Source organism: Brassica napus, chromosome C2, assembly GCF_020379485.1.
Source record: "Brassica napus cultivar Da-Ae chromosome C2, Da-Ae, whole genome shotgun sequence".
Taxonomy (NCBI): domain Eukaryota; kingdom Viridiplantae; phylum Streptophyta; class Magnoliopsida; order Brassicales; family Brassicaceae; genus Brassica; species Brassica napus.
Genome location: NC_063445.1, coordinates 30,065,694 through 30,082,416, shown reverse-complemented (window position 1 = coordinate 30,082,416; position 16,723 = coordinate 30,065,694). Strand labels below are relative to the sequence as shown.

General features: G+C 38.7%; 2 pseudogenes; both read right to left on the bottom strand.

Moving 5' to 3' along the window:
- Positions 1-36: 36 nt before the first annotated feature.
- On the bottom strand, positions 37-1,938 carry LOC106345865 (annotated as a pseudogene).
- A 421-nt stretch (positions 1,939-2,359) lies between these two features.
- Positions 2,360-8,204, bottom strand: LOC125582535 (annotated as a pseudogene).
- Positions 8,205-16,723: the final 8,519 nt, after the last annotated feature.

Sequence of the window (16,723 nt, the reverse complement as noted above, 5' to 3'; positions counted from 1 at the left end):
ATAGTTGCAACAAATCTGATTTATTAAGCAAGCACATATGAACTATATCTTATTAAGTTGAAAACGAACATACTTTAAGATATCAAAATCCCAAAAAATTTAATTTAGAGAGTTTTTACTGTTATTAATTTATAAAGTTTTCACTGTAATACTTTTCATCATCATTATCATCATTTACTGTCTATTGTATATTAGTTGCTCCAGAACAATGTTTACCCAAAACATTCCCAATTCATGCGCCTTGAGATTTGAAGGAAAACGATAAAGCCAATACGATGCAAATGCATTTCTCTTTTCTACTTTAGTCTCTTCTCTACTTGCGTTCTTTTGTTATGATTGCCTTCTCCTCCTAACCTCCCCTTGTTTCAGCTTTAATAGACATCGGGATTGAATCTTTCCAGCATAGAGTTTCCTTGTTCCGCTTGCTGCAGACGCAAGTTCAATGCGTAGTTGTTCATCTGCATTTTAAACCTTTTTTAGCATCTTTTATCTATGGAGCATCAAGATTGGAGCACGTCTAGTTTTTATGTAACCATGTCAGATTGCTGCGACATGCTTCAATATTCTCAAACCCAAAAAAAAAACACATTCTTAAATTCACGGACCCTCAATTATTATCTCCACTCATGTGCATGAAGGTTTAGCAACCCCCATCAAATATCAGGAAAAAGAAGTGTTCTAAGGCTTACCTCCAGATTTCTGATCTTTTCCTGGTACTGAGGAATAACTTGCTTCAAAAGTTCTAGCTGCTGATTCGCATCTTCAAATGCCTTCTGGCGCTCATGCTGGATAGCAACAGCACGTTTCAGCACTGTGTTGTCTTTCATCAAGTCCTCCACTTGTTGCTGCACAGCCACTTTCTCCTGCAATTTAAGAAGATTGTATTAATTTGACTACAACAGATACAAAAGATCCTAGTAAAGTTTGATAATTTTTCCAGCTTGAAGATGGAATATAATTTTCTTTCACAGTTAATTTCTTGGTACTCCATACAGAATATTGTTCAAAACCAGCAAGGCAGCAAAATGAAGGTACATATGAAATAACTAATGGCTTATACTATGTCTAACAGTCAAAAAACTGTCTTCCACGCTACAACTCAAAGACTTAACAGGATCATTAGCCATGGTCCGTAACACAAATTTCATAGGGCATCTAATTACCCCCATGTACTGACGAGGTGCAAAGGTAAAAAGAAACTTAGCGAGCAGTATAATGTAGCCTACTAAAAGATTTACCTCTTGGAATATTTTCCCGGCTTCCTCGCGAGCACGTGAGCTTAACGCCTGCTCTAAAGCCTCCAGGACTTTTGATGCACGGACTTTTGCATCATCTATACCAGTAGATTGTGTCACTTCCCTGATCAACAATGCGACCCAGTCATCACCACTCGCCGGGATTGACTGAATCGGCCGTAAACGTTCCACCAGCAACGGCATGAAACTCCTTATTGGCCAATTTTTCAGCTTTCTTCTCCGAATGTAAGCTTCTCATGGCAGCACATATATCATTCCCATGTTCTTCTAGTGCCTTCACAAGAACCTGGCGAAACAAAAAACATTGGAATCGAATTAAATTAAATCTCCCCAGATCTGAATAGCTCGAATAAGTCCGACAGATATATATATAGAAGAACAAGAACTACCGTCAGTTCAAGGTGAGGAAACGCAGTGCGAAGCTGATCGAGCGATGAGGACGGCGGAGAGGACCAGATTGGAGAATCCGAAGGAGAATAACATCGGAACCTCTTTGAAGAAGGAATATCCTCGAAGTAAGATCTCTTACTTCCGCAATATACGGCAGACATGGCTCGAAGAAACACACAAGGAATTGACGGATGATTCGATACTAATGAACCTGAGATCTCAAGAAACCAAACGTAATAAGTTAGGGTTTGAAAGAAGAAGAAGATGATGATTCGGAGGAGAGGAGCGTCCAGGTTTTTTATACCTAGCTTTAGGCCTGGGCTTTCCGGTCTTCGGGGCGGGTTTGGACCGGTTCTTTTCGGGTCCGGATCTTTTCGGGTCCTAAATATTTAAATCTAATAGGTATTTAGAAATTTTCAGTTCGGGTTCGGTTCGGTTTTTCTCGGATCCGGGTCGGTTCGGGTCTATAATTAAAATACCCATAAAATACCCATAATTTTCGGGTCTATATCGGATCCGGATCAGGTTCGGATATTTAAGATCTGAAAATGACATGATATATCCAATTCCATTAATTTTAGTTGAATATTTGTCATATATATCTAACATTTTACAAAATATCTTAAATGAATCTATTAATAATTAAAATAAAACATTTTAAAACTCTAAATTTTACATTTTAAAGCTTTATTTACTTAAAAAATGTTAAAAAAATAATAACAAATGTTGTTCACAAAAGATAATTCAGCTAAATCATAAAATAATATATATAAAATAGAACACAAAAACATCATAGTTTTAGATATACATGTTTTTAAGTCGGGTACAAATCGGTTCTTATCGGGTCGGATCTATTCGGGTCGGTTCTTTTCGGATCCGGGTCTATTCGGATCGGTTCCTTTTCGGTTCCGGTTCTTTCGGGTAAAAAAAATTTAGACTCAAAAGGTACTTGTACATTTTCGGTCCGGTTTCGAGTCGGGTATTTTTGGATCGGTTCCGGTTAGGGTCCATGTTAAAATGCCCAGACCTACCTAGCTTTAAGCGGCAGGGGCTCTTTTGTACTTTTCCTTTTACACATTAGCACGTAGCGCGTGTAACGCAGCCAACGTCTTTTTTTTTTTTTTTTTTAAGGAATTATCTTTTCTTTCTTTCTCCCCTTGTTCAAACTTCAAAGATCAAGCCAAATATGCTTTTACTCTTCTCTTCTCTTAATAAAATGTCATTGCACTATGGATTTACATATACTTACAGCAGTTTTGTCACAGATCTCTCCCCTAAATAGAAAGTAGCATATGGCCGAAATTTAACACAAGGAATGCTGATAAACGAAAGAAGCTTAATGACTTTGAACCGCTTGACACGTCCGTAGCTGCATTTGCCGAAACACTGACACCACCTGTTCTATATAGATGATGTACCGTACCCGAAGGACCAGGTCTCTGTGTTTCCCCTTCACACAACCTGACACTTGAACCCGTTTCTGAGTGGAAGACATCATCCACGTCACTGCCCCGGTTCACGCACAAACCGACATTGTTATACAGCCTCAGCTTTCTCCTCATTCTCCACACTGTGTCTCTCGAGAATAGTAGTGGCCATATCAGACGGTTATCATTTAGCCTCGGCTCCCTTACATGCTCCACTCCTCGAAACTCCATAGGAATCGACCCAGTTAAGTTGTTCCCCTCCAAATGAAGAGGACCCGGAGACTGGTTAACCGAGTCAAGAATCCCAGTATTGATCCTTGGAGGTTCATATTCGAGAGAACCAGAATCATTAAGTTCTTGAGTCCTTTGAACGCGTTTTCCCGAATAGTTGCTACGAATTGTGCATTGCCTTTCAGCACTAAAGCTTGAAGTGAGCTTAAACCTTGGAGTGAAGATGGGAACGAACCTGATAAACGGTTATAGCTCAAATCCAGAAGCAAAAGTTGGTTGAGCCGGTTAATCAAGCTGTGGACTGGACCAGTAATTCGGTTACAGCTAAGATCAATTTTGATCAACGATCCACATCTTGAGAATGTGGATGGGACTGGTCCGGTTAATAGGTTCTGGTTCAAGTCTAGAACGTTCAGATCTTGAAGAATCATACCAGGTATGGAACCAGTCAATCGATTTACAAACCGGTGAAGCGACTAAACAACAAAAGAATGGAGCCATTGAGGTTATTTTTATGAAGATCAAGTACTTTCAAATTGGTGAGATTTCCCAATTCGCCAGGAATGGAACCAAAAAGTCATTCTCCCTCAAAACAACGGTCTGCAAACTCGATCCTAAACGGCCTAGAAACGAGGGTATCCGATTTGGAGCCCGGCCCAAACATCGGTAGAAGAACAAGGCCTTAAGGTGTTTAAGCCTAGTGAAGGGCTCGGAGACGCCGTGTCGACTGAGAATGACCCGAAGGATAGAGAGGCGAGATGGTAGACGTCATCCTGATCCAGCATACACTCGATCCCATGCCACCGACCTCGGCACACATCCGGAATCGCAGCATCCCAGTCATTGCCGGTCGCACGCATAATGTCGTAGACGGCGTCTCGCTCGTCGGGCTCCGTGCGCGCACCATCGTTGGTCATCGGGAATCCTGTTTGTGGCATCAATCAGTGCTGATGGGCCATCAGTGATGGCTCCACCGAGTCAGAGGTGATCAGGGTGAAAGATACTACCGGTGGATGTATCATGGAAAAGACGAGGAACATTTGACAGTAGAGACTATACTGTGTCATTTTTGTTATTGTTTGGTTTCTGCGTCAAATTGTATGTGTATATATATCCATATTTATTTGTTTAAATTTTAGTGGGTCCAAAAAAAAACGTTTAATATGTCATTATAGCTTTCACGAGATAACTCGGATAATTCATATATATATATATATATATATATATTGTGTTGTTATCTAAAATAATCTCATAAATTAATATAAAATATATAATTTTATAAAAAAAAAATTTTGTACAAAGAAATTTTTTAAAATTTATATAGGTAAGAATCTTTAAATGAAAGCATAAATAATAATTTATCACCAACGTAGAGTTGTGTAGCTGTAACTACCGCCACATGAGTTCAATCTACGCTGGAAAACTATTTACAATGTTTAGATTCCCGATAAAGTGGTGAAACCATCTTTTTTAAACCAATTTTTTTTTATTATTATAATTTTTTAATTAGTAATGCGTATATTAATAATTATCGCGGACCAAACACCTAGTATGTCATTATTGCGTTCACGGGATAACTCCGAGGAATGAAATAAACAAAAGAAAAATGATTGATGACTATATGAAGTATTGACCATCACATGGCCAACAATGCAAATTAAAGTCATGCATACCTAGCTAGTCAAAGTATATGTTATGCATGACAACATCCCTCAACTTAATTATGTTATGTAGTTAATATCACGAGTTTAATACTCGTTCATCCAAAAATTGATGTAGATGTCAGAGACCGTTTAAATATCTCATTTCATCAATTAAAATATGATCAACCCGACCGTAATTTAACTAAATGAGATTTTAACCCACATTTTAAAAGCGTAAGAATATTTTTAACAAAATCTAATTTACAAAATTAATATGTTTTAAAAAAATTTTATTAGTGTTTAATTTTTTTTTTATTTTAGTGCATTTAGAAGTATATTATTTTTATTTATAATAAATATAAGAGTTATATAAGATATTATGTAATTTTGTTTTTCAATTATATTGATCTGTTTTTTAATAAAATTTTAATAATATTTTTGTAATTCATTTAATTAATTGTGCGATATATACTTATTTTATATATTTTTTAATGGATGCAATTTTTGTTTATGAAAATAAAAATAAAATAATTTATTAATTTAATTAGTTTTATAACAAATAAAATGTCAGAGTCAGTAAATTGACATGAAATAAGTTTTATAATAAAAAATGATCAAATAAGTAAATATCACACAATTAATCAAACAAATTACAGAAATTTTATTAAGAGTTTTAACGAAACAGATTAAAATAATTAAAAACCAAAATTAAATAATATCTTATATAACTTTCATATCTAGTTAAATTACCGTTAGGTACATCATATTTTAATTGATAAAAACGGAAGATTTAAATGATCTCTCACATCCACATTAATTTTTGGATGAATGAAATTAAACTTACGATGTTAACTACATAACATCATTAAATTGAGGGTTGTTGTCATATATAATATATATTTTGTGTAGCTAGATATACATTTGTTTAATTTGCATGGTTAGCCATGTGGTGGCTAATATTTCATGTAGTCAACAATCTTTTTTTTTTTGTCATCAACCTATACAGACTCTGTAAGCCAAACCAGGTGATTTGCATCCATGTGAACGACAAAAGACGGTTGCTTCCTAACACTGTGTGCTAGTCTATCCGCCATTGAATTTTGCGTCCTCGGTACATAGATAATCTCTTATCGGATGAAACTTTCTTTCAGGATCTTGACATCTTCTAAATAATTTACAATACCTAGTCATTCTTCTGGTTCCGAAACCATCTTCACCAATTAGGAACAATCTGTTACAAATGTAACCTGATATTGACGTAAGTTCCTCATTCATTCAATTACCCAGAGTAGCGATTCCATCTCCGCATGAAGGGGAGAAAGACTAGCCCTAACATTCCTCGCCCCTAACAATCCATCAAATCCTTCTAAGGTGTTGAACCAACCCTGTCCTGAAAAGGTATCACCCTCTTTCCATGAGACATTTGTAAAACACCGTCTTCCTGGAATTGATGGCAGGGACGTATCCACTATTTGTGATATTGTCCTCTGTTCATTCAATATTTGTGTCTCAACCCACAACGTTGATTCTGTTTCTGCCAATTTAAGCGTATCCATAGGATCAATATCGAGATTACTGAAAAATTTATTATTCCTAGCTTTCCAAATGTACCATAGTATCCTTGCATATTGATGATCTTCCATCTTCGGGAAAACTCTCCAGAAAAGATGATCCATGTTTGTGAAAAGAGAAATTGTTGGAAAAATAGCTGGATTTGATGGTATCTTCGTGAGAGCCCAAACCTGAATTACTGGAGGACATTAAAAAAACACATGGTTTATCGATTCCTCGTTGGCTCCACATCTTACGCAACAAATATCCCCTTGCATCCCCCTCGCTTGTAAATTCTTCTCACTTTTATACACCCTGTCAGTAGTTGCCATAGGAAATGCTTTAACTTTGGTGGGCACCATATTTTCCAACAGAAAGCCTTCAGAACATCAACTGTGGGGCCAATCAGTAATGGCTGTCTTTCCCTATCTGGATAGATCCGTTCTACCTGGTATCCTGATTTGACTGTATATTTTCCATTTTCTGTGAAGTGCAATCCATCTCTATCTACCCTCTGAGTCCTGCTCAGTGGTATGCTTTCTATAAGTTTCGCATCACGTGGATCCACCAAAGCCCGAATTGCCTGTGAGTTCCAAGTGCATGAGGTAGAGTCAATAAGAGGCTCCACTTTAAGTTCGAGTATAAATTGTGTTGGTTTTTATTAGCTGGTATCGGGCGAGTGGTTGGGTGCCATGGATCATTCCATACAGATATAAAAGAACCTGATCCCACCTGTTTGATTAGTCTTTTGCTTACCAGAGATCTAGCAGAGACAATACTTCGCCAGCCATATGACGGAGAATATGAACGAATCGGTACCAGAGGTGAGGCATTCCTGTAATAACGCCCTTTGAAAAATCGAGAAAATAAAGTATTTGGCCTCTTTATCAGACGCCATAATTGTTTACCAAGCATCGCTGTGTTGAAATCAGTGATATCTTTAAACCCCAAACCTCCTTCATCTTTATCTACACGTACTTTGTCTCATGATTTCCAGTGCATGCCTCTTGTACTTCCCCCTGGACTCCACCAGAATTGTGATACCGCGCTTGTCAGTTTTTTCACTATTGCCTTAGGTAAACGATAGCAGGACAACGTATGATTTGGTAATGCCGTAATCACTGATTTAATGATCACTTTCTTTCCTCCTTTTGTGAAAAACTTGAAAGTCCACTCATTGACTCTATTATTTAAACGATCATGTACAAAGCTAAAAGCTTGTATCATTGATCCCCCCAGATTTTCTGGTAAACCAAGGTATGATTCCATTCCTCCAAGATTCTAAATGCCCAAAATATCCCTTAATTCCTGTCTGACAGATTCTTCAATCTTATGTCCAAATTGAATGGAAGACTTATCAAAATTTATTAGCTACCCTGAAACTGCCTCATATTCCTTTAAAATCCTAAGAATGGTTTGCCACTCTTCTTTTTGAGCTTTACAAAAGAAAAGACTATCATCCGCAAAAAGCAAATGAGATATCGATGGGCAAGTTCTAGCTACCTTCATTCCCGTAATTTGTTGTCCTCTCTCTGCCTTTTTTATATTTGCAACTAAAGCTTCTGTTCAGAGAATAAATAAATAAGGCGATAAAAGATCTTCTTGACGTAAAACCCTATGTGGAACAATGAGGCCACGTGGTTGACCATTTATGAGAACCCGATATTGAACCGATGAAATACATTTCATCATCAAGATCAAAACCCATTTTCTGCAATAAGGCCTTAATAAAGTCTCATTCCACTTTATCATACGCTTTTCTCATATCCGTTTTAATTGCCATATACTTTCCTTGACATGCTTTATTGGTCCGCAATCCGTGGAACATTTCCTGGGAGATAAGAATATTATCAGAAATCAATCTTCCTGCCACAAATGTCGATTGAGTTTCGGATATGAGTAAGGGAAGATAGATTTACAATCGCTGACACAAAACCTTTGAAATTATTTTTTATCAGACATTACAGAGACTGATTGGCCTCAATTCCGTCATCCTTGTAGGTCTCTCCGTTTTTGGGATCATGCAGATATTAGTAATATTTAATCGTGCATCCATTTCTCTCGAAACCAAGAAATTATTCACCATCCCTACCAAATCATTCTTAATAATATGCCAAGAGTGTTGGAAAAATAGAGCTGTCATGCCGTCCGGTCCTGGCGCTTTTTCTGGGCGCATCATAAACAAAGCCTCTTTAACCTCCTCCTCCGTCGCTAGCCTCAACAAGCATTGATTCATCTGAGGAGTGATACCCGGTTTAATCTCTGTCAGGAAATATCGAATTCCGATGGGGAGGTGGTACTAAATAGATCTTCGAAATAGTCTACTGCCACCTTTTCTACACCATTATCCTATGTAATCCAATTCCCATTAGCATCATGTAGTCCCACAATTCTATTATGAACCCGCCGTTGCTTAGTTAAAGCTTGATAAAATTTTGTGTTAAGATCTCCAGATGAATACCACATGTTCCTGCTTTTCTGGTGCCAATAATCTTCTTCATCCTTATATGCATCTTGTAATTTCCTAGACACCTCAAGAATATCCTCTTGAGACCTGGTATTATCTGTTTGTACCTCTTCAAGTGTTTGTTGTAACTCATTTATTTTTTCTTTTCCATAAGGTGGATTATTTTTCCACCATTTAGCAATTTCATGACGACAATTACTAATTTTTTTTCACTATACTCTCTGCTCCCCCACCTACTCTTCCTTCGTTATAGTTTATCCAACCCATTATAATTAATTCCAGGAAACCCGCTTGTCCAATCCACCTCTTATCGAACCGAAATTGTCCTTTCCTCCTGGGAACTTTATCTTCTAGATAAACCACTACCGGCCGAAGAAGCCACCATCCCAAGATACTCTGTAAAAGAACATGGAAATAGAGTATGCCACTCTTCATTTGCTAAATCACAGTCTAAACGACATCTAACCGTCACTGCCCATTTCCCTTTTTCTCTTCTCCTTTGCCATGACATTTTGTTTCCCCTAGCCGGATATTTGCATTGGGTTGGGCTCTGGATCCAACCCGTTTCAGAAACGGGTGGATTTTACCCGAATTCTCTTTAGCTCAATTCTTTCTTTTTCATATTGGGCCGAGAATATCATGGGTACGTTTATACTTTTTTTTGTTTCTCAATAGTTTTTAGGCTATTATTCAACTGATAATTTAAAATATTTAGATGTGCCTTGTCTTCTGATAAAAAAAAAAAGATGTACCTTGTCTTGGTCCGAGCCTAATGATGACTGGTAAGAGTTATAGCTAGGACGAACTGATTATTAATGTGAAGCTTGCGTTAACTAACTCTCCAATTTTATTTATTTTCATCAGACGTCTAACTCTACAAATTATGAGCAAGTGATTTTTATCTGTAAATTTTGTCATTGTTTACAATAATTAATATTAATGTTCAAAAATATTTATACGATAATTAAATGTTTTTATAAGTGATTAATGCTTAGACACCGTCTATTTGACTGTCATATCTGACCTCCAACAAGAACACCGCCCTCGTTCTCAAACTTGATTTCCAAACGTCAATCTTAAAGTGACCAAGAACAAATGTGTAAACCCAAAACGAGAACACGTTCAACCCTAGTTCTAGGCGTTGAACACAATTGCTTTAATAAAGAGCTCTTCATTTCTTAATGTTTAGAAAACTTCTCAAAAACTAAACACAAGCTATTATCTTTCTTATCTTTCTTATGAGATCATCTTACGTTAGATCTCCTTATATAGGTAATAGGGATCCTTAACTTAACCTATTACACAATGAATTAGGTCTTTCCGTTTTACTAATTCTAATAACTTTAGTTAGTTATCCTAATTCTACTTAAGGATAACTTCATTTTCTAGTTATCCTAATTACACTTAAGGATAACTTCCTTTTCTTCATGACTTCCTTTTTAGCAATGTTGAAGCTTATCTCCAACATTCTCTCCCTTAAGGTTCAAGCTTCCATTGCTAAGATCTTGAACTCGAATCAGCTCCCTCATCTCATTGAACTTGATTCTTGCCAATGCCTTGGTCAAGATGTCCGCGCCTTGAACACTTCCTTCAATGTGTTCAACTCCATGCACACGTCCTTGCACATGTTCTTGTAGATATACATTTACTACAAGTCGTGATTTGAACTTCTTGATAGTTCCATCCGCAATTTTCTTGATCTTGAACACCCATTTGATGTCCTTCTAACGTTTGACCTAAAGCTGCAGATTTTGAGGCCAATTCCGATATCTTACCCGAAAAGATATCTATTGAGTCTGTGTCTTTCATCCTTAGACGTTCAAACTCATTCATCAAGGTCTGAAGGTGAGCTTCCTTTACGCGTTCAGCACCAATATTTCTTGACTTCACGGCTTCCCAGATTTCTTTAGGGGAGTTGACTTCACCAACTTGCAATATTAGGTTTTCTGGAATCGATTGGAATAGGAGAGCAGTAGCGATATCCTTCTTCTCTTCATCGTCTGTTCCTGGTTCAATTGATTCCCGAACCTTGTGTACTCGCAGTAACACCTTCATTCCCATCGCCCATACCGTGTAGTTCGTTGAAGATAACATCGGGCATACCACCGTGGAAGGCACGACTTCCATTGTCTTCGATGTTGATTTTGAATCACTCATTCCTTCGGTGAAACTTCTTCAATGAATCAAACCTGGAGCTCTGATACCAAATAAAGTGACCAAGAACAAAGGTGTAAACCCAAAACGAGAACACGTTCAACCCTAGTTCTAGGCTAAAGAGTTATTCCTTTATTAATGTTTAGAAAACTTCTCAAAAACTAAACACAAGCTATTATCTTTCTTATCTTTCTTATGAGATCATCTTACATTAGATCTCCTTATATAGGTAATAGGGATCCTTAACTTAACCTATTACACAATGAATTAGGTCTTTCCTTTTTCCTAACACTACAAGAAAACAGCGGTATTCTGACGGACATTCCGACGGAAAATGAAATCCTCGGAATATACCGAGGAATTTCCGACAAAATTCCGAGGAAACACAAAATTGGGTTTCCTCGGAATATACCGACGGAATTCCGAGGAAATATCAATCCGTCTGAATATTCCGAGGAAATTCCGAGGAAAAATGTGTTCCTCGGAAAAAACCGATGAATTCCGAGGAAATATTAGAGCCGTTGGGGGATTTTACAAAATTCCGAGGAAATTCCGACGAACTAGCCTTTTCCGTCGGAATTCCGTCGGAATTTCCTCGGTCTGTCGGCAGGATTTAAACTATAAATACAAGCACTCCTCTTTCTCTTCATTCACTCCATATCTTCATCCTCCCTCTTACTCTATTTGCACACGAATTTGATTTATAAAAAATATGTCTTCTTCAAATTATTTTCGTTCTTGGATCGATCGACCTCATTTGGATCCGAACACGAGATTGCTTACGGAAGAATACCAATGAGGTATAACCGAATTCATGGGGTTAGTTCACCGACAACCGGAAGCAAAAACAGGTATGTTAAGATGCCATTGCTCTAATTGTAAAAATAGAAAGGTTATTAAAGAGTGGGATGTTTGGACTCATATATATTTGAGTGGGTTTACACGAAGTTACAAAATTTGGTATCATCGTGGGGAAACTGATTATGAACATGGTAGTACTAGCGAACCTCAGCCAGCGGTTAGATTAGAAGAACCAATTAGAACGGATGTAGATTATGGTGTAGGTACTGAGCAGATGGTAAATGATCATTTTAGAGGGGAAGATTTACCCAATGCACAAGCTAGGAGATTTTATGATATGTTGGATGCTGGAAAGCAACCATTGTACGAAGGTTGCAGAGATGGTCATTCAGCTTTATCATCTGCTACAAGATTGATGGGCATTAAAACAGATTATAATTTGGCTGAAGACTGTGTGGATGCGATTGCTGATTTTGTAAAAGGTATTCTACCCGAGGATAATGTAGCTCCTGGTTCATACTACGAGGTTCAGAAACTCGTAGCTGGTCTTGGTTTATCGTATCAGGTAATAGATGTATGCAGCGACAACTGCATGATTTATTGGAGGGCGGATGAACAGCGGGTTACATGCAAATTTTGTGGAAAGCCTCGTTATAAAGATACGAGTGGAAGAGTTCCAGTGCCATATAAAAGGATGTGGTATTTACCTTTGACGGAAAGGTTGCAGAGGTTGTATCTGTCTGAACGCACAGCGCAACCAATGAGATGGCATGCGGAGCACTCAACAGATGGTGAGATCAGACATCCTTCAGATGCAAAAGCGTGGAAGCATTTCCAATCAAAGTATCCCGACTTTGCGTATGAGAGAAGAAATGTCTACCTTGGATTATGTACTGATGGTTTCAGTCCGTTTGGCAAGAGTGGAAGACAATATTCTCTATGGCCCGTCATTCTTACACCATACAACCTACCCCCAAACTTGTGCTTGCGACGAGAGTTTTTGTTTCTCTCGATTCTCGTTCCCGGACCAGAGCATCCTAAGAGATCACTTGATGTGTTTCTTCAGCCACTAATATATGAGTTGCAACAACTATGGCCTCAAGGTGCTGAAACATACGATGTTTCGTGTAAAGAAAACTTTCAAATGCGGGCAGTACTAATGTGGACAATAAGTGATTTTCCAGCATATGGTATGTTGTCTGGATGGACAACGCATGGAAGGCTATCATGTCCATATTGTCAAGATAACACTGATGCTTTCCAACTAAAACATGGAAGGAAAACGTGTTGGTTTGACTGTCACAGGAGATTCCTACCACCTGATCATCCATATCGTAGGAGTAGGAATTTGTTTACGAAGAACAAGAGGGTGTTTGACAGTCCACCTCCGGAAATTTGTGGGAAAGATTTGAAGATACAACTAAGAGATTTTGGTGCAGAAAGGACGCCAGACGTCGGTGGACATGAGCGTTTTCCGGTAGATGCTGTTGGAGAACTACATAACTGGCACAAAAAAAATATTTTCTGGGATCTGCCATACTGGGAGGATCATCTGCTAAGGCATAATTTAGATGTCATGCATATTGAGAAGAACTTTTTTGACAATCTCATGAACACGATCCTTAATGTTCAAGGTAAAACAAAGGATAATTTGAAGTCAAGACTGGATTTAGTCGATATATGTGCTCGTTCAGAACTTCATGTTGATGAGAATGGTAGGGCTCCTTTTCCCATATACCGACTTGATGCAGAGGGAAAAGATGCGTTCTTTGATTGGATTTCAAACGATGTGGAATTTCCAGACGGTTACGCATCAAATTTGCGTAACTGTATCGACAGAAAGGAAGGAAAGTTTACTGGCTTGAAAAGCCACGATTGCCATGTAATGATGCAGCGCCTCCTTCCGTTCGCCTTCAAGGAACTATTACCACGAAATGTTCATGAAGCAATTGCAGGGATAAGTGGTTTCTTCCGCGATTTATGCACGAGATCAGTGACTCTTGAAGGTATTGAAAATTTGAAGACTAACATAGCCGTGATTCAGTGCAACCTTGAGAAGATATTTCCTCCCTCATTTTTTGATGTTATGGAGCATCTTGTTATTCACCTGGCAAGAGAATTGGAACTTGGTGGTCCTGTGCAGTATAGATGGATGTATCTGTATGAGCGGTATATGTTCCATTTGAAGAAGATGGTGAAAAATTTAAGTAGGGTGGAAGGTTCTATAGTCGCACAGATGATCAATGAAGAAACTTCAAACTTTCCCGAGTACTACTTTCCAGCAGAAGTTCAGACCAAAAACAGAAGACCTGCTCGGCATGATGATAGAGGCGAACGGGCAACATATCATGTTACGGTTCCAGACATTTTCACAGACGTTGGACGACTTAGCGGAAAACCAAAGGACCGTCGACTTACTGAGCAGGAGCGCAGTCATTTGCAAACATATTTGCTCACCAACTGCGAAGACGTTCTTCAATATGAGAGGTAAATAAATGAGCTTACAAATTTTTATTTTAACAAGTTGAAATTTAAATCTTAATTAATTACATTATTGTCATCATATACAGGATTTTCATGGCAGAAAAGCGGTTCGAGTATAGATACGCCACAGAGGACGAACTAGAAGAAATGAAGCAGAGAGAATTTACTGGATGGATGTTTACTTATGTGAGTGCTTTAAACAAATTAAAATATATTTTATCACATATTTATACTAATTCACATTTATTGATATAACATATATATATGTGCTATTAATAGGTGTCTGCTGGTTTGGCCAGAGGTGAAACATTTGACGATTGGATACGTGAGATGGTCGTTGGACCAAACTTTGTTGTGAAGTCATATCCGAGATTTTGTACTCGAGGATATGCATTCACAACTCAGAAGAGGAGACGTTCGAGTACGACTTATGATGCTGGCGTTTGTTCTGCATCAGGAGATGATGTATACTACGGACACATACATGAGATTTTGGAAATCAAGTATTTGGGCATGGTTGGATTGCGCTGTACTGTTTTCTATTGTGATTGGCACGACAACACTCCAGATCGAGGTGTGAGAACAGATGCATTTGGTGTTACATCAGTAAATTCGAGGCGAAAGCTGCAATATTATGATCCTTTCATTCTTGCTTCTCAGGCCGATCAGGTAATTAAATGTTAATTATTCAGAATGATTCATCATCATGTGTATTAATTTATAATTTTTCTAAATGTTACAGGTTTGTTATATCAAGTACCCCCGGGTAAGGAACAGAGATGATCCATGGGTTACTGTTACAAGACTCAACCCGAGAGGCCGAGTTCAGGGAAGTTCTGAGCTGGAAGACCCACTACAACCAAGCACATCCGGCAACTTAAGTGCAGCAGAAGATTTAGCTGGAGTTGGCCTTGTAGTCGATTTAACCGACTTCGGAGAGGAAGCCGTCGTTCACGTAGAGGATGAACCAGTGATTGGAGAGTTTCACCAAGATCCAGATTCAGATTCATCTGGTGATGATGACTCGGAAACAGACTACCATTGATTTTTTTTTTTTTTTAAGAAATACCGAGGAAATTCCGAGGAACACTTGATATAACCTCTTTCCTCGGATATTAGTTATTTGGTTTATCTAGCAAGGCAAAGCTGAATACGAATTAAAAACTACTCAAAACACAACCAAATAAAACGAAGAAACCATGTAACAGAAATACGAACTCATAATTAAGAAAAAAAAAAAAACTAAGTTCAAAATTAACAGAAAATAAGACCATAAAACGTTAGAATAGAAAAAAAAAATAAAATAGCGCGGTCGGAAATCAAATGGCAATACTGGCCGGTGATAGCTCCTACTCCTCGTCTCCTGCTCCAGATGTTCCTGCATCTTTGGGTCTCTTGGACCTCTTTCTTACCCTGTGTGTACCACTCGAACCCGAACCAGAGCTGGATGGAGAGTTGTCCCGATGAACTACATCATCCTTTTGGCAACGACACGGCCTGATACGTGAAATGGCAGCCCAGATCTTGTGTAGCATGTCATTGTTTGTCTTTATGCTCTGATCTCTCCAATGTTGTTGCTGGCGCGAAGTGGCGTTCGGTGGAAGCTCTTGCAGCTTGTACTGGCTGGAGTCTGATGGGAGTAGCTGATGGGGTTGTGAATCATCTGGAATGGCTTGTGCAGCCTCATCTTCTCCTTCTTCATCAACCACGGCCTTGCCTTTGGTCTGATATTTTGGCGTGAAGAAGGATGGCTTGTCTACTAGTGCGGTAGCAGGGGGTAGGAACTCAACTGCAGCCTCTGAAAGTAGAGCAGTCAGGCCGATCTGAGGCAGGTGGCAGTAGAGTGTTTTCTTCGCTCGGTCCTGGAATACGTAGACGTAAGGACCATCCCGATCGATCCTCGAGTGGGGACCAGCTATGAACTCCTTACTTACTAGAGAAATGACATCCAGGTAGTTCCAAGCAATGTTGTTCGATCTGTCCAGTGCTACCTGATGGTTCTCGCAGTCTACACCCACATGTGTAAGGATCCGAGTAATCACTGCACCAAATCCACATTCACTGCTCTTGGATTTGGTTACTTTCCCCTTGTATCCTGCTAAGTTTGCGGCCAGCACCGCTCCCATGTTGAAGGCAGTAGCAGGTGGGAATGTAGAGTTTCCAAATGCCGGTAGCAAATGCCTCACACCTTGGTACATGAGGCACAACTCCCATTGCGTGACTGATGCGGCTGTGGTTGTCCCGTATAGCAATGAGCCAATGAGGCGTGTGGCATATCTCAGTACTGGGCTCCGGATAAGTGACTCCTTTGCCTGAGAA